At 40.9% G+C, this 24761-nt stretch overlaps 1 long non-coding RNA gene across 1 annotated transcript; it reads left to right on the top strand.

The window, feature by feature from the left end:
• The first annotated feature begins 1264 nt into the window (after positions 1-1264).
• LOC112260246 lies at positions 1265-9598 on the top strand. Its single transcript, XR_002955001.2, has 3 exons — positions 1265-1388; positions 6216-6307; positions 7940-9598. It is a non-coding gene; the product is annotated as an uncharacterized LOC112260246 (long non-coding RNA).
• Positions 9599-24761: the final 15163 nt, after the last annotated feature.

Genomic DNA, 24761 nt, shown 5'->3' with positions numbered 1-24761 from the left:
ACTGCTATACAATACTTCACACGTAGCTAACTGCTACAATACAATACCTCACACGTAGCTAACTGCTACAATACAATACTTCACACGTAGCTAACTGCTACATTACAATGCCTCACACGTAGCTAACTGCTACATTACAATACCTCACACATAGCTATCTGCTATGATACAATATTTCACACGTAGCTAACTGCTACAATACAATACTTCACATGTAGCTAACTGCTACATTACAATGCCTCACACGTAGCTAACTGCTACAATATATGCTAAGCCGTCTTCAATAGGCTCCAAGCACTGGTTTCTTTATTTTATGTCCTTTGTTTTATGTCAGGGACCGAGCACAGTATTGAACAAATATTGCACCATATTTAGCTAAATATCTAATTACTATATAGCATCTCCAGCTTTTAGAATGGAATAGGATGTTATCCCATCCTCATCTCTTGACCCTTGTTGAACGCGTTCTCTCCAGAGTTGGGTTTATTTTGAAGTCCCTGGCAAAGCCTGTTTCCAATCACATTGTTTGTACTTGTACTTAAGGTCTACCCATTCCTCTGCCCAACAGTATCTGTCCCTACAGCTCCTATTTATTACATCACAACTCCTTTCATTTCCTTCTTATCCATGTAAACTCCCTACCTTTCCCTTCCTGGGACCGGCTCATCAGGTAAGACTGGGGATTCCCCAAACTCTGACAATAGGAAAACTCTGAATCCTAAGGGCAATCTGACCGTCTCCTCTCTCTCCTCTTTTCTCCTCCTCCTCCTCCTCTTCCTTTCTGCCTCTCCTCCTCTCCATTTAGAGCTGAATAGAGCAACTGACTGGCCACTCTCTTAGGCTCTATCCCAAATTGCACCGTATTTACTATAGAGTGCACTACTTATGACCCAGGCCCATAGGGCTCTCATCAGAAGTAGTTTAGAATGTAAGGACTATAGTTCCATTTGGACAACAGCCTTAGCCTGTCATGGATACCTCAGCCCTCCAGCCCTCCAGCCCTGCAGACAAGTGAATTACACAGTTTACCCACTTCTTTTCAAATGCTATTTTTTTCTTGTCTTTCTTTTTTGTTGCACTGTGGCGACTGGAGAGCCGCTTAGCTATTACCCAGGATTCTCCTTGTCTGCACGCACACACACACACAGACACACACACACACACACACACACACACACACACACACACATAATGAACCTTCTTTAGAGCTGCAGCTACAGTCTCAGACGTTTTGCATGGTTAGTTCGTCGTGGGATTTCTGTGACTTGGATCTTCTTTTCTTTGCAGACACTTTGAAGTCACCTTAAATCTCCTGGCCAGATTCAGTATATGATAGTCAAACTGTTTCTCTATCGTGTTGGTTAAAGTTGTGGTTTTCTTCCTTAAAGGTCAGTCATTCTTTTATTTGTTTAAATTCTAAAGAAGACAGCAGCAGTTGCTAGCTTGCCCATCCAGTCCCTCACCTCTGTCTTTAAAACACATTATATAGATATAGATGGAAGCTTACAGTACATGAACTGTGACTAAAACATCCTATATTAGGTAGATACTTACACTACATATGAAATGTGTTGTTGCTAAGATAGAAGCCTGCAGTTCATATGAGATGTGTTGTTGCTAAGATACAAGGCTGCAGTACATATGAGATGTGTTGTTGCTAAGATACAAGGCTGCAGTACATATGATATGTGTTGTTGCTAAGATACAAGGCTGCAGTACATATGATATGTGTTGTTGCTAAGATACAAGGCTGCAGTTCATATGAGATGTGTTGTTGCTAAGATACAAGGCTGCAGTACATATGATATGTGTTGTTGCTAAGATACAAGGCTGCAGTACATATGAGATTTGGTGTTGCTAAGATACAAGGCTGCAGTACAAATGACATAACACCACATAAACTCAGCAAAAAGAGAAACATCCCTTTTTTAGGACCCTGTCTTTCAAAGAAAATTCCCATGCTTGTTCAATGAACCATAAACAATTAATGAACATGCACCTGCAGAACGGTCGTTAAGACACTAACAGCTTACAATGAAGTACAATTAGGTGGGCAATTAAGGTCACAGTTATGAAAACTTAGGACACTAAAGAGGCTTTTCTACTGACTCTGAAAAACAGGGTCCCTGCTCATCTGTGTGAATGTGCCTTAGGCATGCTGCAAGGAGACATGAGGACTGCAGATGTGGCCAGGGCAATAAATTGCCATGTCCGTACTGTGAGACGCCTAAGACAGGGAGAGGGGACGGACAGCTGATCGTCCTCGCAGTGGCAGACCACGTGTAACAACACCTGCACAGGATCGGTACATCCGAACATCTCACCTGCAGGACAGATACAAGATGGCAACAACAAACACCTGAGTTACACCAGGAACGCACAATCCCTCCATCAGTGCTCAGACTGTCCCCAATAGGCTGAGCGAGGCTGGACTGAGGGCTTGTAGGGCTGTTGTAAGGCAGGTCCTCACCAGACATCACCGGCAACAACGTCGCCTATGGGCACAAACCCACCGTCGCTGGACCAGACAGGACTGGCAAAAAGTGCTCTTTACTGACGAGTCGCGGTTTTGTCTCACCAGTAGTGATGGTCGGATTCGCGATTATTGTCGACGGAATGAGCGTTACACCAAGGCCTGTACTCTGGAGCGGGATCGATTTGGATGTGGAGGGTCCGTCATGGTCTGGGGCGGTGTGTCACAGCATCATCGGACTGAGCTTGTTGTCATTGCAGGCAATCTAAACACTGTGCGTTACAGGAAGACATCCTCCTCCCTCATGTGGTACACTTCCTGCAGGCTCAGCCTGACATGACCCTCCAGCATGTCAATGACACCAGCCATACTGCTCATTCTGTGCATGATTTCCTGCAAGACAGGAGTGTCAGTGTTCTGGCCAGCGAAGAGCCCGGATCACAATCCCATGGAGCACGTCTGCGACCTGTTGGATCGGAGGGTGAGGGCTAGGGCCATTCCCCCCAGAAATGTCCGGGAACTTGCAGGTGCCTTGGTGGAAGAGTGCGGTAACATCTCACAGCGAGAACTGGCAAATCTGCACTGCAGTACTTAATGCAGCTGATAGCCACACCAGATACTGACTGTTACTTTTGATTTTGACCGCCCCGCTTTGTTCAGGGACACATTATTCCATTTATTTTAGTCACATGTCTGTGGAACTTGTTCAGTTTATGTCTCAGTTGTTGAATCTTGTTATGTTCCTACAAATATTTACACATGTTAAGTTTGCTGAAAATAAACGCAGTTGACAGTGAGAGGATGGTTCTTTTTTGCTGAGTTTATTACGTGTAGGTATGCAGTACATTATGACATATGAGTGGTGTTTAAGATTCTGTCGACTGTGACTTCACATTGGAAGTTATCCAGGGATCAGCCCTATCCACAGTGACAGTGACACAGCTTTCTACTTTACAAGAAGAGTTGTAGGCTCTTTCAGTTACCGTGACACAGTTAGCCCGAGGCTGGGTTCCTCTATGGCGTTAACAGCCCCTCTAAGACACATCAGTCAGGACAGGGGCACTTCAAGTTCCATTCTGGGATTTGAAAAACAACAAAACGCTAGCCCTGCCACTTGTTTTGGTATACAGCTAAAGGATGGGCTAGGGAAATGTAACCCCTCCCAAATAAATTCAAAAATGTTATTTTTATTAAGAATCCATAGGTGAATATCAACAATTGGAATGACCATTGAACAGATTCTCAGATTGTAGTCTTAAGTGAGGACAGGGCCATCGTTAGTTACACAGTTGCACAGCAAGTGCTTTGCTTGGGTAATAAGACTGCATGCAAGTATTTGTATGTATTAGAGATCCCCATTAGTTCCTACTAAGACAGCAGCTACTCTTCCTGGGGTATATTATGGATCCCTATTAGTTCCTGCCAAGGCAGCAGCTACTCTTCCTGAGGTTTATTATGGATCCCTATTAGTTCCTGCCAAGGCAGCAACTACTCTTCCTGAGGTTTATTATGGATCCCTATTAGTTCCTGTCAAGGCAGCAGCTACTCTTCCTGGGGTTTATTATGGATCCCCATTAGTTCCTACTAAGGCAGCAGCTACTCTTCCTGGGGTTTATTATGGATCTGTTCTGGACTTGGGGTTTATTATGGATCCCTAATTCTTGTGGCATGCTCTTTCCTGGGGTTTATATGTATGGGTGTCCTGAGCTGTGTGCTCCGTTCTGTTCTGTTTAGACAGACACCTTGGTACATTCAACTTGTCAACACTTCTTACAAAAACAAGTAGTGATGAAGTCAATCTCTCCTCCACTTTGAGCCAGGAGAGATTGACATGCATATTATTAATGTTAGCTCTCCGTGTACTTTTAAGTGCCAGCCATGCTGCCCTGTTCTGAGACAGCCATGCTGCCCTGTTCTGAGACAGCCATGCTGCCCTGTTCTGAGACAGCCATGCTGCCCTGTTCTGAGACAGCCATGCTGCCCTGTTCTGAGACAGCCATGCTGCCCTGTTCTGAGACAGCCATGCTGCCCTGTTCTGAGACAGCCATGCTGCCCTGTTCTGAGACAGCCGTGCTGCCCTGTTTTGAGACAGCCGTGCTGCTCTGTTTTGAGACAGCCGTGCTGCCCTGTTCTGAGAAAGCCGTGCTGCCCTGTTCTGAGAAAGCCGTGCTGCCCTGTTCTGAGGCAGCCGTGCTGCCCTGTTCTGAGACAGCCGTGCTGCCCTGTTCTGAGCCAACTGCAATTTCCCTAAGTCCCTCTTTGTGGCACCTGACCACACTGCAAGTGATTGCTTTGTCACACTTAATCGTACACACACTGCCACTCTGTGTTTCTTATGGACTTTCATTTACAGTTGAAACCTTCCAACTCACCCTGTTGTTTCTTACAACAACATTTCTTCAACATGGAAAACAAAACCTACAAGTGAATACCTCCATATTCCCATATCATGGAATACATTGCTACATACTGTAGTGAAGAACTCTCATTTTAAGTGAACTCATAACTAGAATAATAGCATTGACTAAAAGCAAAGATATTCAAATATAATAATGGCCTGAAGATGTTCCACCCCCACCGAAATCCTTTTACAGGGTCCAATCACACTGCTTCATCTTAACCTCGCAGTGACACTTGATGTAAACTTAATTTACTTAAACCTGTTCCATCTGCCTCGCCTTGGATTGAGAATATCGCTCGTGGACACAGTGTAGTTAGTTAGTTGTTACTTTGCCAGTTCTCCAACCCCTCACACACTGACTCATACATAAGAACGTAGTCTAATATAAATGCATTAGGATGCTGGATTCACACCAAGATCTGCTGTTTATCTCCCTTCCCTGCTTTTGGAGTTATAATGTCAAACCCCTTTCTGACTCATAAGAAGGTACTAAAAGCATTCGTATGCTAAGTACATGCAGATTTCTGTTATTTGGTTTATGAGTGTTTTACGTACATTCCATTAACTGTTGCATTGTATGATGGTAGTCTAAAATACATGCAGTAGGATGCTGGGTTCTTATTTTCCTATTTCCTTGTTACTTTCCTTTCTAAAAGCGTAGGAAGGTCCCTATTAGTTCTGAAACCGACAACCATTAGAATATCAATCTCAATGACAACCATTAGAATGTCCATTTCTGGTCTGACTGGTCTTTTTACTGCATTTGGTTGATAATGGCTCCTACTTACATCCCATTAACTGTTGCATTAACATCATGGATCAAACGGATGCTGCAGGGCCTGTAATTAATGTCGGAGGCGTCTCTTGGGGCTACCTTGTAATGGTGGTGGTGTTGGGTCACTACCAGTTAGTATAATGCCGTTAATTGCTCCCAGAATAAGATCCTTTAACATTTTAAAGACATAATGGCTGCATTTTCACAGGCAAGCCAATTCTGATTGGTCAATAGACCAATTATTGAAAAAATTATCAGAATTGGGCTGCCTGTGTAAACGCAGCCATAGTGACTTCAGTGAACTCCTAAGGCTGGCCATGTTGTGCTGTTGAAACATATAAATGACACCAGCCATACTGCTCATTCTGTGCATGATTACTCATCATTTACTTAAAATACATGCTTGTTTTTGTGTCATTTAATATACATTTGCCATTCCAAACACACAACACTTGAAGTCTAAACTAAGTTTAGAGAACTAAGATTATCTTCTGATGTCAAACTAATGCAGTGTTAGCAAAGACTCAATTATGTTCTTTCCATTTTTTGTTTTCTCACTTTTTCAGACGAATGCACAGTGACGAGGTCGTACCTTTTCCTCCACAAGTTCTGGTTCTTCAGTACCATCTACTACTTTGGCAACTGGGTGTTTATCGGGGTATGTGTTGGAAACTCAAAGATTTGGTTGACAATGTTCTTGCAAAAATGTCACAGATGGTGTAACTATAAGTGCAATTTATAGTGTAAAGGCAGATCAGATTTACTGAGTACTGCTGAGTCTGCTAGAATTATAGCTGCAAGTCATTGATTGATTGGTTAAATTGTTTGAACATTAAAGATGACCGCCATACTAGCGTCCTACTTAAACTGCATACGCATTTACTTAAACCGCATGCTCATTTACTTAAACCACATACTCATTTACTTAAACCACACACTCAAGTACTTAAACCGCGTACTCAAGTACTTAAACTGCATACTCGTTTACTTAAACCGCATGCTCATTTACTTAAACCACATACTCATTTACTTAAACCACACACTCAAGTACTTAAACCGCGTACTCAAGTACTTAAACCGCATACTCAAGTACTTAAACTGCGTACTAATTTACTTAAACCGCAAACCAATTTACTTAAGCCGCGTACACATTTACTTAAACTGCATACTCATTTACTTAATCTGCACACTCATTTAAACCGCATACTCATTTACTTAAACTCTATACTCATTTACTTAAACTGCACACTCAAACCGCGTACTCATTTACTTAAAGTGCATACTCATTTACTTAAACCGCATACTCATTTACTTAAACCGCATCCTCATTTACTTAAACTGTGTACTCATTTACTTAAACTGCATACTCATTTATTGAAACAGCATACTCATTTACTTAAACTGCGTACTCATGTACTTTAACTGCGTACTAATTTAAATTGCATACTCATTTAAACCGCATACTCATTTACTTAATCCACATACTAATTTACTTAAACCGCATACTAATTTACTTAAACCGCGTACTCATTAACTTAAACCGCATACTCATTTACTTAAACCGCAAACCAATTTACTTAAACCGCACACACTTTTACTTAAACTGCGTACTCATTCACTTAATCTGCATACTCATTTACTTAAACTGCATACTCATTTACTTAAACTGCATACTCATTCACTTACACTGCATACTCATTTACTTAATCTGCGTACTCATTTACTTAAACTGCGTACTCATTTACTTAAACTGCGTACTCATTTACTTAAACTGCGTACTCATTTACTTAATCTGCGTACTCATTTACTGAAACTGCATACTCATTTACTTAATCTGCGTACTCATTTACTGAAACTGCGTACTCATTTACTTAAACTGCGTACTCATTTACTTAATCCGCGTACTCATTTACTGAAACTGCGTACTCATTTACTTAAACTGCATACTCATTTCGGCGTTTGGTCTAGTAGAATTCATTGGTCTTTTCTGACTCACGTGTTAGACGACAGCTGATAATCAGATAAATTGACCAGCTGTACTATTTTCTAAATTTCACATACTAGAAAACTTTATTTTTTCACATACTATTTATATAGTACGCTAGTATGAGTATTGGGAGATGGTCCATGACTTATTTACATACGTTCCATGTTTTCCACCTGTAGGTTCTCCTCATTGGCCTGGTGGTGTTTGATTGTAAATGTCCATGTTTTCCACCTGTAGGTTCTCCTCATTGACCTGGTGGTGTTTGATTGATTGATTGTAAATGTCCATGTTTTCAACCTGTAGGTTTTCCTCATCGGCCTGTTGGTGTCATGTTGTAAGGGGAAGAAATCAGTGATCGAAGGAGAGGTGGAGGCAGATGACTCTGACATGAGTGAAGACGAATATGTCCACTGACAAGACCACAGCCTGCCAGACCTGGGTTCAAATACTATTTGAAATGTTTTAAATACTTTTGAGCATTTGCTTTAGCCTGCCTGGGAGTGCCGGGTGGGTGGGGTTTGCATGTTCTGGACTATTCTATTGGTTCACCTGCAAAAGGCAAGTTTAATCAAATACAATTGAAGTATTTTAAATCATTTTAAACAGTGTGCTCTAATGAATATGGCCCAGGTCTGCTACCTGCATGGACCAGGAGATATTTAAACTGGATTGGTTTCTGTTACAGCTGGTTTGCTATAACATAAGAATATGACATTTGGATTGTTCATACAAGGCAGTAAAACTTTAATTTGAACTGTTGTTTTCTGGTTTCTGCCTGAGATGGGTTAATATTCCACAACGGTGTGTTGATACTGATGTATTATAACAGGAGAGGGTGATTGGGAGGTTGCTTTTTTCTATTAGGGCAACTTTTTGTTTTTTGTTCAGTCAAGTGTCTATGTTCAAAGCAGTATGTAAACCCTGATGCATCCCAAATGGCACCCTATTTCAAATATAGTGCACTTCTTTTGACCAAAGCCCTATTGGACCCTGGTCAAAAGTAGTGCACTATATAGGGAATAGTGTTCCATTTGAGATGCAACCCTCTTTGTATTACTATGGGTATGTGCCTGTTGTTTCAAATGTCATCTCCACCAATTCCATGTTTTTATGTTTCCAAAAAGAAAGATTTACTGTTGCAAAATTCTGGTATATTTTCCAAAATGAGAGGATTCTGAATTTCCTGCTTATTTCCCTCACTATTCTGGGAATCTTCAAATGGGGACGAAAAAGACAGAAAAACCAGGTGATTTGTGGAAAGTTCCCAACATTTTCCAACCCTAAGAAAGATCCCTGGTTGAGAACCAAACGGTGAGTTATTCAACAAGCCTGTGGTACTGGATGTTTTGGATCCTGAAAAGACAAGATGTTGTCAGGGAAACATAGTCCAGGATTACTTTGTTTCTTATTTATTTGAACTCAGCACATTTTTGTTGTCATGTACATTTCTGTAATATATGGCTGGATAAATGTTTATTTTAGCCTTTAACAGATTTATTATTTTTAAGATTACTAACTTAGCACATTCAGCATGTTAACTTACAGCAACAAATATGGACATGTATTTGAGACCATATTGATAATGCACATTGCTGAGTTAAAATATATATCCTCTTGTCCCTGATTTTGGTTGTGTTTGGTTGGGCTTAGCTTGACTAACTGTTATTGTGTTGATGAATTGATTTGCTGTAAAGTTATCTGAACATGAACTGAGCATAATATCACTTGACTACTGATCACAATGTCAATTTACTTTATGAATTTGGAATAAAATATGAATTCTGAATTGATTATTGCTATGTTTATGTTGCTAATCTATCCATTTCTAACGTTAATTCAGGGATTGCTTTGGACCTCCAACTTGGGGTTGGCGTAGCCATTTGTTTTTCAAGGACTAGACATTAGTGATATTTATTGTGTCCTCTTTAAAACTGTTGATAATAAAGAGGTTGGCCCATCTTATTTTGTGTGCCATGCACTTTTCATCACTGCACTAGATACCAGTGCATCGATTTAATCTGTCACAGTGGTCATTATTAGCCTACAAGATGGCATGTACCTGGCTTCAGTACAGTATATATAAAAAAGTGCTAACTCATCGCAGGCTTTAGTATTTATTTACCTTCTAGTCATCACCATGGTGACGTTTAATCAATGGCTTCTAGTACTAATGCCTGTACACATATATACAATATGAAGGGTCAGCATAGTGGTGATCCCTGGGGCTACATACTATAGATAAAAAGACTGGTGTTAAGATGTTAACTCTCCACTATCTCCATACACAGTGGTGATCCCTGGGGCTACATACTATAGATAAAAAGACTGGTGTTAAGATGTTAACTCTCCACTATCTCCATACACAGTGGTGATCCCTGGGGCTACATACTATAGATAAAAAGACTGGTGTTAAGATGTTAACTCTCCACTATCTCCATACATAGTGGTGATCCCTGGGGCTACATACTATAGATAAAAAGACTGGTGTTAGTGCAGAGTTAACATCTTATCTCCATACATAGTGGTGATCCCTGGGGCTACATACTATAGATAAAAAGACTGGTGTTAAGATGTTAACTCTCCACTATCTCCATACATGATCCCTGGGGCTACATACTATAGATAAAAAGACTGGTGTTAAGATGTTAACTCTCCACTATCTCCATACATAGTGGTGATCCCTGGGGCTACATACTATAGATAAAAAGACTGGTGTTAAGATGTTAACTCTCCACTATCTCCATACACAGTGGTGATCCCTGGGGCTACATACTATAGATAAAAAGACTGGTGTTAAGATGTTAACTCTCCACTATCTCCATACATAGTGGTGATCCCTGGGGCTACATACTATAGATAAAAAGACTGGTGTTAAGATGTTAACTCTCCACTATCTCCATACATAGTGGTGATCCCTGGGGCTACATACTATAGATAAAAAGACTGGTGTTAAGATGTTAACTCTCCACTATCTCCATACACAGTGGTGATCCCTGGGGCTACATATTATAGATAAAAAGACTGGTGTTAAGATGTTAACTCTCCACTATCTCCATACACAGTGGTGATCCCTGGGGTACATACTATAGATAAAAAGACTGGTGTTAAGATGTTAACTCTCCACTATCTCCATACACAGTGGTGATCCCTGGGGCTACATACTATAGATAAAAAGACTGGTGTTAAGATGTTAACTCTCCACTATCTCCATACACAGTGGTGATCCCTGGGGCTACATACTATAGATAAAAAGACTGGTGTTAAGATGTTAACTCTCCACTATCTCCATACACAGTGGTGATCCCTGGGGCTACATACTATAGATAAAAAGACTGGTGTTAAGATGTTAACTCTCCACTATCTCCATACATAGTGGTGATCCCTGGGGCTACATACTATAGATAAAAAGACTGGTGTTAAGATGTTAACTCTCCACTATCCCCTGTACACTGATACACCCTCCTCATTCTCTGAAGAAGCTCAATTATCTGATGGTTGGTTGGTTGGTTGGATGGTTGGTTGGTTGGTCCAAGAATGCACTGCAATGTGACATGAATCACATCTGTTCCAGGTGGGAACATGAATCACATCTGTTCCAGGTGGGGACATGAATCACATCTGTTCCAGGTGGGGACATGAATCACATCTGTTCCAGGTGGGGACATGAATCACATCTGTTCCAGGTGGGGACATGAATCACATCTGTTCCAGGTGGGGACATGAATCATCTGTTCTAACATGAATCACATCTGTTCCAGGTGGGAACATGAAACATGTTCCAATGAATCACATCTGTTCCAGGTGGGGACATGAATCACATCTGTTCCAGGTGGGGACATGAATCACATCTGTTCCAGGTGGGGACATGAAACACATCTGTTCCAGGTGGGGACATGAATCACATCTGTTCCAGGTGGGGACATGAATCATCTGTTCTAGGTGGGGACATGAATCACATCTGTTCTGTTCCAGGTGGGGACATGAATCACATCTGTTCCAGGTGGGGACATGAATCACATCTGTTCCAGGTGGGGACATGAATCACATCTGTTCCAGGTGGGAACATGAAACACATCTGTTCCAGGTGGGGACATGAATCACATCTGTTCCAGGTGGGGACATGAATCATCTGTTCTAGGTGGGGACATGAATCACATCTGTTCCAGGTGGGGACATGAATCACATCTGTTCCAGGTGGGGACATGAATCACATCTGTTCCAGGTGGGGACATGAATCACATCTGTTCCAGGTGGGGACATGAATCACATCTGTTCCAGGTGGGGACATGAATCACATCTGTTCCAGGTGGGGACATGAATCACATCTGTTCCAGGTGGGGACATGAATCACATCTGTTCCAGGTGGGGAATGAATCACATCTGTTCCAGGTGGGGACATGAAACACACACAACAGATGGGAAGGACCTGGAGAATAAATAACAAGCACTGTGGATGTTTACACAGGAAGCCCAATTCTGATCTTTTGCCCATTTTTTTGGCTAAACATCGGATTGATTGTTCAAAAGACCAATTTTGTGGCAAAAGATCAGACTTGGGCTTCCTGTGTTAACACAGCCTATGTTGAACTCTCTAGCTTTACCTAGCATCACCTTGCAGGAAGTAACAACTGTTCCTACAGTAATAACTCTTCTTTTATGGTCATCCTTTGTTATTGTGTGGTTTTGTTGAGTTATGGAACAATGAGCCGATTCCTTCCACAGGCTTTCTTTGAGAGGTTTTTTCATAAGACACTGAAGGTCATCTTTCATTTCAGATTGGGGGTCAAAGGTGAGACAGAAATACTGACAAGGGAAAATAATATAAGGCTCAAATCAAATCACAGTTTATTGGTTCATGCACATATATTTTCAGATGTTGTTTATTGCAGGTTCAAATGTTTATATTTCTAACTCCAACAGTGCAGTAAAACTAACAATACAAAACAATACACACATACAAATGTACAGTCACGTTTCTGTTTCAGAACACACTTAGGAAGTGACTTCATATGTCAATATTCTGCACAGGTCACGTTTGTTCAGTTTTCTATTCTATTGTTGTGGTCCTTTGGGATGGATAGAGACTGAAGAATACCTTTCTCACTATGAGAGACACTCAACGTCATTCTACAACAGACATCCTGACCAGAGGGACCTTTAGGCTATGCTCATAAATGTTTTCTTTGTGCTTTTCACAGACCCCAGAGCTTGCAGTACTCACAAACAGGCTGGCTGAGATCACTACACTTAAAAATAGGTCCATTTGTTGTTCCTTTGAGAGACCAGCATGGGGTTAGTGGTTCCCCCAGTTAAATCAACTCAACAACTTTGACATGTTGCCTTTCACTGTATAACATCCTCATTGTTTGATGAACGGATGAATGGAAGGATTACTAGTATTCTACACAGTAATGGACTCTAACTTCCCTGAGCTGAAAAAAATACTGTTATTACATGTACTGTGGATGGATGAACAGCTAATCCTTCACAACGTTGCTGGAGGCCTATTGGTTTCACGTTAGCTTACGTTACATTGTCCATCTTGGCTTTTTGGGTCAGCTTTTTCCCCCATCTTTCAATAGCCAATAGTGTTCTAAGGCTGTTGTATATCACATGAAATGAGACATAAAGCTACAAGCCTTACGGCGTTAACGTCTGAGTCTTTCACAACGTGTTGTACATTTATCGGTTGCCATGGTACATTCTCAATTAATCTGACAAGATGTACCCTACACGGTATCTAAACGTCTTCCAGTTTCTATCATTATTTTGAAGGTTTTCTTCACCTACCAGAAAGAGGACAATGTTAGTGATGTCTTGTTGAGAGATGTATGGTACATGATATATATTATACTGTGTTAGGGATGTCTTGTTGGGAGATGTATGGTACATGATATATAGTATACTGTGTTAGGGATGTCTTGTTGAGAGATGTATGGTACATGATATATATTATACTGTGTTAGGGATGTCTTGTTGAGAGATGTATGGTACATGATATGTCTTGTTGATTATGATATATATTATACTGTGTTAGGGATGTCTTGTTGAGAGATGTATGGTACATGATATATATTATACTGTGTTAGGGATGTCTTGTTGAGAGATGTATGGTACATGATATATAGCATACTGTGTTAGGGATGTCTTGTTGAGAGATGTATGGTACATGATATATAGCATACTGTGTTAGTGATGTCTTGTTGAGAGATGTATGGTACATGATATATAGCATACTGTGTTAGGGATGTCTTATTGAGAGATGTATGGTACATGATATATATTATACTGTGTTAGTGATGTCTTGTTGGGAAATGTATGGTACATGATATATAGCATACTGTGTTAGGGATGTCTTGTTGGGAAATGTATGGTACATGATGTACAGTTGAAGTCAGAAGTTTAAATACGCTTGGATTGGAGTCATTAAAACTTGTTTTTCAACCACTCCACAAATTTCTTGTTAACACACTACAGTTTTGGCAAGTCGGTTAGGACATCTACTGTGCATGACACAAGTAATTCTTCCAACAATTGTTTACAGACAGATTATATCACTTATAATTCACTGTATCACAATTCCAGTGGGTCAGAAGTTTACATACACTAAGTTGACTGTGCCTTTAAACAGATTGGAAAACTCCAGAAAATGATGTCATGACTTTAGAAGCTTCTGATAGGCTAATTGACATCATTTGAGTCAATTGGAGGTGTACCTGCTGATGTATTTCAAGGCCTACCTTCAAACTCAGTGACTCTTTGCGTGACATCATGGGAAAATCAAAAGAAATCAGCCAAGACCTCAGAAATTTTTTTGTAGACCTCCACAAGTCTAGTTCATCCTTGGGAGCAATTTTCAAACGCCTGAATGTACCACATTCATCTGTACAAACAATAGTACGCCAGTATAAACACCATGGGACAACGCAGCCGTCATACCGCTCAGGAAGGAGACACATTCTGTCTCCTGGAGATTAACGTACTTTGGTGCGAAAAGTGAAAATGAATCCCAGAACAACAGCAAAGGAGTTTGTGAAGATGCGGGAGGAAACGGGTACAAAAGTATCTATATCCACAGTAAAACGAGTCCTATATCTACATAAATTGAAAGGCCGCTCAGCAAGGAAGAGGCCACTGCTCAAAAACCTCCGTAAAAAGGCCAGACTACGGCTTGCAACTGCACATGGGGACGAAGATCGTACTTTTTGGAGAAATGTCCTCTGGTCTAAATAAAACTGTTTGGCCATAATGACCATTGTTATGTTTGGAGGGAGAAGGGGGAGGCTTGAAGCAAAATAACACCATCCCAACCGTGAAGCACGGGGGTGGCAGCATCATGTTGTGGGGGTGCTTTGCTGCAGGAGGGACTGGTGCGCTTCACAAAATAGATAGCGTCATGAGGGAGAAAATGTATGTGAATATATTGAAGCAACATCTCAAGACATCAGTCAGGAAGTTAATGCTTGGTTGCAAATGGATCTTCCAAATGGACAATGACCCCAAGCATACTTCCAAAGTTGTGGCAAAATGGCTTAAAGACAACAATGTCAAGGTATTGGAGTGGCCATCACAAAGCCCTGACCTCAATCCCATGGAAAATTTGTGGGCAGAACTGAAAAAGCGTGTGCGAGTAAGGAGGCCTACAAACCTGACTCAGTTACACCAGCTCTGTAAGAAGGAATGGGTCAGAATTCACGCAACTTATTGTGGGAAGCTTGTTGAAGGCTACCCAAAACATTTGACCCAAGTTAAACAGTCTAAATGCAATGCTACCTAATACTAAGTGAGTGTATGTAAACTTCTGACCCACTGAGAATGTGATGAAAGAAATAAACGCTGAAATAAATCATTCTCTCTGCTATTATTCTGACATTTCACATTCTTAAAATAAAGTGGTGATTGTGAATTGTGAAAACTGAGTTTAAATGTATTTGGCTAAGGTGAATGTAAACTTCCGACTTCAACTGTATATATACAGTACCAATAGTCTCCATATATACAGTACCAGTCAAAAGTTTGAACACATCTACTAATTCCAGGGTTTTTCGTTATTTTACTATTTTCTACATTGTAGAATAATAGTGAAGACATCACAACTATGAAATAACACATATTGAATTATGTAGTAACCAAAAAATGTTAAACAAAATATATTTTAGAATTGAGATTCTTCAAAGTAGCCACCCTTTGCCTTGATAACAGCTTTGCTCACTCTTGGCATTCTCTCAACCAGCTTCATGACGTAGTCAGCTGGAATACATTTCAATTAACAGGTGTGCCTTGTTAAAAGTTAATTTGTGGAATTTATTTCCTTCTTAATTTAATGTGTTTGAGCCAATCCGTTGTGTTGTGACAGGGTATGGGTGGTATACAGGGGTGGTGTTGTCTTGTAGTCGGGTCCCAGATCTGTTTGTGTTGTCTTGTAGCCTGGTCCCAGATCTGTTTGTGTTGTCTTGTAGCCTGGTCCTAGATCAGTTTGTGTTGTCTTGTGGCCTGGTCCCAGATCTGTTTGTGTTGTCTTGTGGCCTGGTCCTAGATTTGTTTGTGTTGTCTTGTAGCCTGGTCCTAGATCTGTTTGTGTTGTCTTGTAGCCTGGTCCCAGAATCTCTTGCACTGACTCTGGACTCCACCCACTCACTCACACCTACTCCACCCACTCACATACACTGACACCTCAACAAGCATTACACACACACACTACATCCATCCACACACACATAACATGCACACACACGCATACTGACACCACACACACACACACACACACACACACACACACACACACACACACACACACACACACACACACACACACACACACACACACACACACACACACACACACACACACACACACACACACATACACACACACACACTCACCCACCACACACACTGCTGCTACTGCCCCACATACGTTGCTTCTGCAGCTCAGTCTATTATCTATCCTGTTGCCTAGTCACTTTACCCCTACGTATAAGTACATAATTACCTCCTACCCCTGCACATCGACTCTGTACTGCTACTCCCTGTATGTTGCCATTTTATTTACTCATTATTCTTATTCATTGTGTTTTCTTTCCTCAGTTCACTATTTCTATTTAAAATATATATTTTGTATCTTTATCTTTAACTCTGCATTGTTGGGAAGGGACTCGTAAGTGAGCACTGTTAGTCTACCTGTTGTTTACAAAACATGTGACAAATATAAATTGATTTCATTTGATCTGTTAGTGCTATCTTTCCCAATACTCCTACAGACAGCACTAACAGATCTGGCACCAGACCATAGTGGACTACAGTAGGGTCCCTCCACTGAGATCCCTACAGACAGCACTAACAGATCTGGCACCAGGCCATAGTGGACTACAGTAGGGTCCCTCCACTGAGACCCCTACAGACAGCACTAACAGATCTGGCACCAGGCCATAGTGGACTACAGTAGGGTCCCTCCAGCGAGACCCCTACAGACAGCACTAACAGATCTGGCACCAGGCCATAGTGGACTACAGTAGGGTCCCTCCACTGAGACCCCTACAGACAGCACTAACAGATCTGGCACCAGGCCATAGTGGACTACAGTAGGGTCCCTCCACTGAGACCCCTACAGACAGCACTAACAGATCTGGCACCAGGCCATAGTGGACTACAGTAGGGTCCCTCCAGCGAGACCCCTACAGACAGCACTAACAGATCTGGCACCAGGCCATAGTGGACTACAGTAGGGTCCCTCCACTGAGACGCCTGCTGTCTGATGACAGACTTCTAGTTCACACTACGTTTCCACTGTGTTACTCTAGCCTTCAGCAGGCCTCTGGAGAGTTGAACACTGGCAACGAGAGGGGAATTCAGGCAAGGCAGGGCAGGAGCAGTGTGGTTATGTTGATGCTGTGTTTTACAGCCCCTGGTTAACCTCTCTGCCCTCTACAACCGCTGGGACCTGACACAGTCTACCATAGTCATTTCCCCAATGAAGACTATTTGGCCCTGTCAACAAGCCTGTCAACATGCCACAGCTACATTTTCCCAGAGCTAGATAGTTGTACATACTGTATACTGAAGTCAATATATCACAGCTACATTTTCCCAGAGCTAGATAGTTGTACATACTGTATACTGAAGTCAATATGGATGTAGTACAGAGGCCTGTATGTTTCAGTATGCACGCTAGCATACCACTTACAATGCTAGTCCAATACATCGATAACTAATCACAATGCTAGTCCAATACATCGATAACTAATCACAATGCTAGTCCAATACATCGATAACTAATCACAATGCTAGCCCAATACATAGATAACTAACACTTGACTTTTTATTATTTTCCTTACTTGCTCTGACCTTACTAGCTGATAGCTACTTTACTGAGGAAAAGTGTACTTACTATGACCATGAAATGTGGTTGTCCCACCTAGCTACCTTAAGATGAATTTTGACTCGCTCTGGATAAGAGCCTCTGCTAAATGACTAAAATGTTCAAATTTCAATTGTAATAGCCTTGATGCATTCTAAGTGGTATGCTAGTGTGGGGCCTGCAATAGTGTGTTGCTAAGCTCCCTGCAATTTTAGGAGACTCATTTTTAGATATATCTGTTAGAACAAGTTTGGTGGGAAGTGAGAACAACATTTAAGTGCCTGAAGTCTGCCTACTCTCTCAGGCACATCGCCAATTCAGAAATACCACACAATGCCACGGTGTTGTATTCATTTCCATCTCCCTATCTAAGAAGACATTAGTTCTTCAGTAGGTCAGGTCAAAAGGAAGACGAATCCGTTGAATCGTTGATGCGGGACTAAATCAGCAAGATATCACATCTGGGTTTAAATACTATTCAATATCTTTCAAATACTTTGAGCATTTGTTTTAGCCTGCCTTGAGTGCCAGATGAGCGGAGATTATACTTTTGTGACTATTCTATTGGTTCTGTGTTGCTGTGAGCCAGTGTTTACTTGCTGGTTAACTCAACGACCCCAGGCGGGGGCTTTCTACTCAGACTGCATTAGAAGGTGGAGGACTTTTACACACACAAATCAATAGAAACGGCCATTTGAATAAATGACCAATAGCGTGTTTGAAGAGATGGACATCATTTTAACACAATTATGAGATGGAAGAATGTCACTATCAGTTTGTTCAGATGCAGAGAGTGCAGCCTACTTGGAGGACATGGGCTTGTTATTATCACTGACCAACGTGTCTCAATTCAACCTCTTTGCCTTGAAAGGGATTTGAATAATCCTCCTGGTAACATCATTATCATTCGGCTGCAGAAAGGTCACCCACCAAGCTTAGCGGTGGCTACTGCTACCTTTCACTAGAAAGGTTAGCAATTGAATGTGTTTCTTTGAATCTCCCCTGGAAATAAGTTGTAAGCTACTAGTGGTCTGTAATTTACTGAAGACCGCTTTTCTATAGTCAGGCAGAAGAGTGAGACAGGAAGTGATCTATGAACGGTGTAGGATTGGAAGGGGTTTGAGCCTTGTTCTATAGAGAACACCCACAAAGAGTACATCTACTAGGATCAACGGGGGGCATCCGCCAATCAAGCTCAATCAAACATAGATCAAGTATTTGAATTGATTGGAAATAGTATTTGAACCCAGGTCTGCAACATACTGCTTGTGGTGAGAGTTGGCCTAATGGTTGCCATGGTGACAGGGATAATTGCTAGAGAGATGGAGGTCACAAAAATAGAAAACCACCTTCCTATACACAGCTTTCTCTCTCTGCCGTTCCTGTGTGTGTGTGTGTGTCTCTCTCTCTTTCTCTCTCTCTCTCTCTCTCTCTTTCTCACTCTCTCTCTCCCCCTACTCTCTCTCTCTCCTCTCTCTCTCTTTCTCTCTCTCTCTCTCTCTCTCTCCCCTACTCTCTCTCTCTCTCTCCCTCTCTCTCTCTCTCTCTCTCTCTCTCTCTCTCTCTCTCTCTCTCCCTCTCTCAATCTCTCTCTCCTCTCTCTCTCTCTCACTCTCTCTCTCTCTCCTCTCTCTCTCTCTCTCTCTCTCTCTCTCTCTCTCTCTCTCTCTCTCTCTCACTCTCCCTCTCTCACTCCCTCTCTCTCTCTCTCTCTCTCTCTCTCTCTCTCCCCCTCTCTCTCTCTCTCTTCTCTCCCCCTTTCTCTCTCTCTCTCTCTCTGTCCTTGTCAGGAGTGAACATCTACCCCTGGCTGGGCTATTTAAAAGGACACACAGAAAGTCCTTACAGAAATGTCTGTGTCATTCAACATGGGCATTGTACTAGTTCATGAGGTGATTCTATATTTTTGAAACTCATAAACTAAACTTAAACATGAATGAGGTGCATACCATAGATATAAAACCTGTTCATTCTGTCTTAATGGTACATACAGTACAAACTAGGCTATTCTGTTCCATATTAAAAACTTTTTCAGGATTGGTGGGTCCCCTGCGGGACGGTTGAGATAACGTAGGCTAATGCGATTACCATAAGGTTGTAAGTAACAAGAACATTTCCCAGGACAAAGACATATCTGATATTGGCAGAAAGCTTAAATTCTTGTTAATCTAACTGCAATGGCCAATTTACAGTAGCTATTACAGTGAAAGAATGCCATGATGTTATTTGAGGAGAGTGCACAGTTTTGAACTTGAAAAGTTATTGATAAACAAATTAGGCACATTTGGGCAGTCTTTATACCAAATTTGGAACGTAAATGCAATAGTTCATTGGATCAGTCTAAAACTTTGCACAAACACTGCTGCCATCTAGTGGCCAGAATCTAACTTGCACCTGGACTGGAATAATACATTATGTCCTTTCTCTTGCATTTCAAAGATGATGATACAAAAAAAATACAAAAACAGTTTTTTTCTTTTGTATTATCTTTCACCAGATCTAATGTGTTATATTCTCCTACATTCCTTTCACATTTCCACAAACTTCAAAGTGTTTACTTTCAAATGATACCAAGAAAATGCATATCCTTGCTTCAGGGCCTGAGCTACAGGCAGTTAGATTTGGGTATGTCATTTTAGATGAAAATTGAAAGAAAGGGGCCAATCCGTAAGCATGATACACTGCTTTACTTCAGGCTGCTTTCCAAGGTCCTGAATACACTGAAGCACTGACTGGTCTGAATAACCCCAGTCAAAGGCTCTGATGTCTCATAACACAACACTGAAACACTGGTCTGAATAACCCCAGTCAAAGGCTCTGATGTCTCATAACACAACACTGAAACACTGACTGGTCTGAATAACCCCAGTCAAAGGCTCTGATGTCTCATAACACAACACTGAAACACTGACTGGTCTGAATAACCCCAGTCAAAGGCTCTGATGTCTCATAACACAACACTGAAACACTGGTCTGAATAACCCCAGTCAAAGGCTCTGATGTCTCATAACACAACACTGAAACACTGATCTGAATAACCCCAATCAGAGGCTCACAGTTTGCAGTAACTTAATCGGATGTAGCTCTTTAACCCTTAAGGATTAAGGAAATTTCTATACAATTACTCAAATGTGTAAAATGCCGGACCAAAGCGTTTGTAATGATCTCAGTATAAGGCTCTGCAGAAGCCCACAGACCACAACCTTTATAATACACTAAGGACCAGAGAGGAGAGATGATAAATATATGCTTCATTAACTAAGTAACTAAGTAACTAACAACTCCCTCAATACAACAGATGGAAGGGAGAGACTACACACACACACACACACACACACACACACACACACACACACACACACACACACACACACACACACACACACACACACACACACACACACACACACACACACACACACACACACACACACACACACACACACACACACACACACACTTTTACACTCAGAATTGACTGCTGCTACTCTGTTCTTTATTTTACTCTTATTATTATCTATCCTGATGTCTAGTCACGTTACCCTGCCTTCATGTACATATCTACCTCAAATACCTTATTATTATCTATCCTGATGTCTAGTCACTTTATCCTGCCTTCATGTACATATCTACCTCAAATACCTTATTATTATCTATCCTGATGACCAGTCACTTTACCCTGCCTTCATGTACATATCTACCTCAAATACCTTATTATTATCTATCCTGATGACCAGTCACTTTACCCTGCCTTCATGTCCATATCTACCTCAAATACCTTATCATTATCTATCCTGATGTCTAGTCACTTTATCCTAACTTCATGTACATATCTACCTCAAATACCTTATTATTATCTATCCTGATGACCAGTCACTTTACCCTGCCTTCATGTACATATCTACCTCAAATACCTTATTATTATCTATCCTGATGACCAGTCACTTTACCCTGCCTTCATGTACATATCTACCTCAAATACCTTATTATTATCTATCCTGATGTCTAGTCACTTTATCCTGCCTTCATGTACATATCTACCTCAAATACCTTATTATTATCTATCCTGATGACCAGTCACTTTACCCTGCCTACATGTACATATCTACCTCAAATACCTTATTATTATCTATCCTGATGCCTAGTCACTTTACCCTGCCTTTCTGCTTTACCTCAAATACCTCGGACCTCTGCACATTGATCTGGTACTGGTACTCCCTGTATATAGCTCCACATTGATCTGGTACTCCCTGTATATATCTCCACATTGATCTAGTACTGGTGTTCCCTGTATATATCTCCACATTGATCTGGTACTGGTACTCCTGTATATATCTCCACATTGATCTAGTACTGGTGCTCCCTGTATATATCTCCACATTGATCTGGTACTGGTACTCCCTGTATATATCTCCACATTGATCTAGTACTGGTGCTCCCTGTATATATCTCCACATTGATCTGGTACTGGTACTCCCTGTATATATCTCCACATTGATCTGGTATTGGTACTCCTGTATATAGCTCCACGTTGATCTGGTACTCCCTGTATATATCTCCACATTGATCTGGTACTGGCACTCCCTGTATATAGCTCCATATTGATCTGGTACTCCCTGTTTATAGCTCAACATTGACCTGGTACTGGTACTCCCTGTATATAGCTCCACATTGATCTGGTACTGGTACTCCCTGTATATAGCTCCACATTGATCTGGCACTCCCTATTTATAGCTCCACATTGATCTGGTACTGGTACTCCCTGTATATAGCTCCACATTGATCTGGTACTCCCTGTATATAGCTCCACATTGATCTGGTACTCCCTGTATATAGCTCCACATTGATCTGGTACTCCCTGTATATAGCTCCACATTGATCTGGTACTGGTACTCCCTGTATATAGCTCCACATTGATCTGGTACTGGTACTCCCTGTATATAGCTCCACATTGATCTGGTACTGGTACTCCCTGTATATAGCTCCACATTGATCTGGTACTCCCTGTATATAGCTCCACATTGATCTGGTACTGGTACTTCCTGTATATACCTCCACATTGTACTGGTAATCCCTGTATATAACTCCACATTGATCTGGTGGCTAGTATTTGATGGCTGGTATGTTTTCAGACACATCCTGAAGCTGTAATAAATGGAATCACTTGCTGGGCTGGTGCAGCAGTCTAAGGCGTGGTGGCAGGGTAGCCTAGTGGTTAGAGCGTTGGACTAGTAACCTCAAGGTTGCAAGATCAAACCCCCAGGTACAAATCTGTCGTTCTGCCCCTGAACAGGCAGTTAACCCACTGTTCCTAGGCCGTCATTGAAAATAAGAATTTGTGAAATAAAGGTAACACCAGGGTGTCACTACAGACACCTTGGTTCGTATCCAGGCTGTATCACAACCGGCCGTGATTGGGAGTCCCATAGGGCAGTGCACAATTGGCCCAGCGCCGTCAGGGTTTGGCCGGTGTAGGACGTCATTGTAAAGAAGAATTTGTTCTTAACTGACTTTACTAGTTAAATAAAGGTTAAATAAAAATAATTAAGTGTTTCTCAGCCAGATATCAATTACTGTATAAGGTCTGGATTACATTATTATATGCATTGTGCTTATTAACTAATTCAATAATTCATATTCTGTAGAATATAATAACTTTATTTATATATTTTAAATTATAAGTAAAAATATAAAATATATAATACTGTATATAAAAAAAGGGTCAAGTTGGACTTTTGCAGTAAAGGAGAGCTGGATGACATTATTATAAGGATGACTTTATGTTGATGGATGACATTATTATAAGGATGACTTTATGTTGATGGGTGACATTATTATAAGGATGACATTATAAGGATGACTTTATGTTGATGGATGACATTATTATAAGGATGACATTATAAGGATGACTTTATGTTGATGGATGACATTATGTTGATGGATGACAGTATTATAAGGATGACTTTGTGTTGATGGATGACATTATTATAAGGAGGACATTATAAGGATGACTTTATGTTGATGGATGACTTTATGTTGATGGATGACATTATTATAAGGATGACTATGTTGATGGATGACATTATCATAAGGATGACTTTATGTTGATGGATGACATTATTATAAGGATGACTTTATGTTGATGGATGACATTATCATGAGGATGACTTTATGTTGATGGATGACATTATTATAAGGATGACATTGTAAGGATGACTTTATGTTGATGGATGACATTATTATAAGGATGACTTTATGTTGATGGATGACATTATTATAAAGATGACATTATAAGGATGACTTTATGTTGATGGATGACATTATTATAAGGATGACTTTATTTTCATGGATGACATTATCATAAGGAGGGAATTACGATACGGATACAGATCTATTTGGTTTGGTCAGGGTGTGATTTGGAGTGGGCATTCTATGTTTTTGATTTCTATGATTTTGTATTTCTATGTTTTGGCCGGGTATGGTTCTCAATCAGGGACAGCTGTCTATCGTTGTCTCTGATTGGGAACCATACTTAGGTAGCCCTTTTCCCTCCTTTCAGTGTGGGAAGTTAACTTTGTTTGTGGCATTTTGCCCTGTAAGCTTCACGGTTGTTTTCTTGTTTGTTGTTTTGTTGATGTTATTTTTATAATAAAAGGAAAATGTACGCTCGCAACGCTGCACCTTGGTCCACTTCTTTCAACGGCCGTGACAACGGATGACAATATAAGGATGACATTATTTTAAGATTGACATTATTATAAGGATAAC

Source organism: Oncorhynchus tshawytscha, unplaced genomic scaffold (genome assembly GCF_018296145.1).
Source record: "Oncorhynchus tshawytscha isolate Ot180627B unplaced genomic scaffold, Otsh_v2.0 Un_contig_1936_pilon_pilon, whole genome shotgun sequence".
NCBI classification, from domain to species: Eukaryota; Metazoa; Chordata; class Actinopteri; order Salmoniformes; family Salmonidae; genus Oncorhynchus; species Oncorhynchus tshawytscha.
Note: the sequence above shows the minus strand (reverse complement) of the source record. Positions and strands in the feature narration are given on the sequence as shown.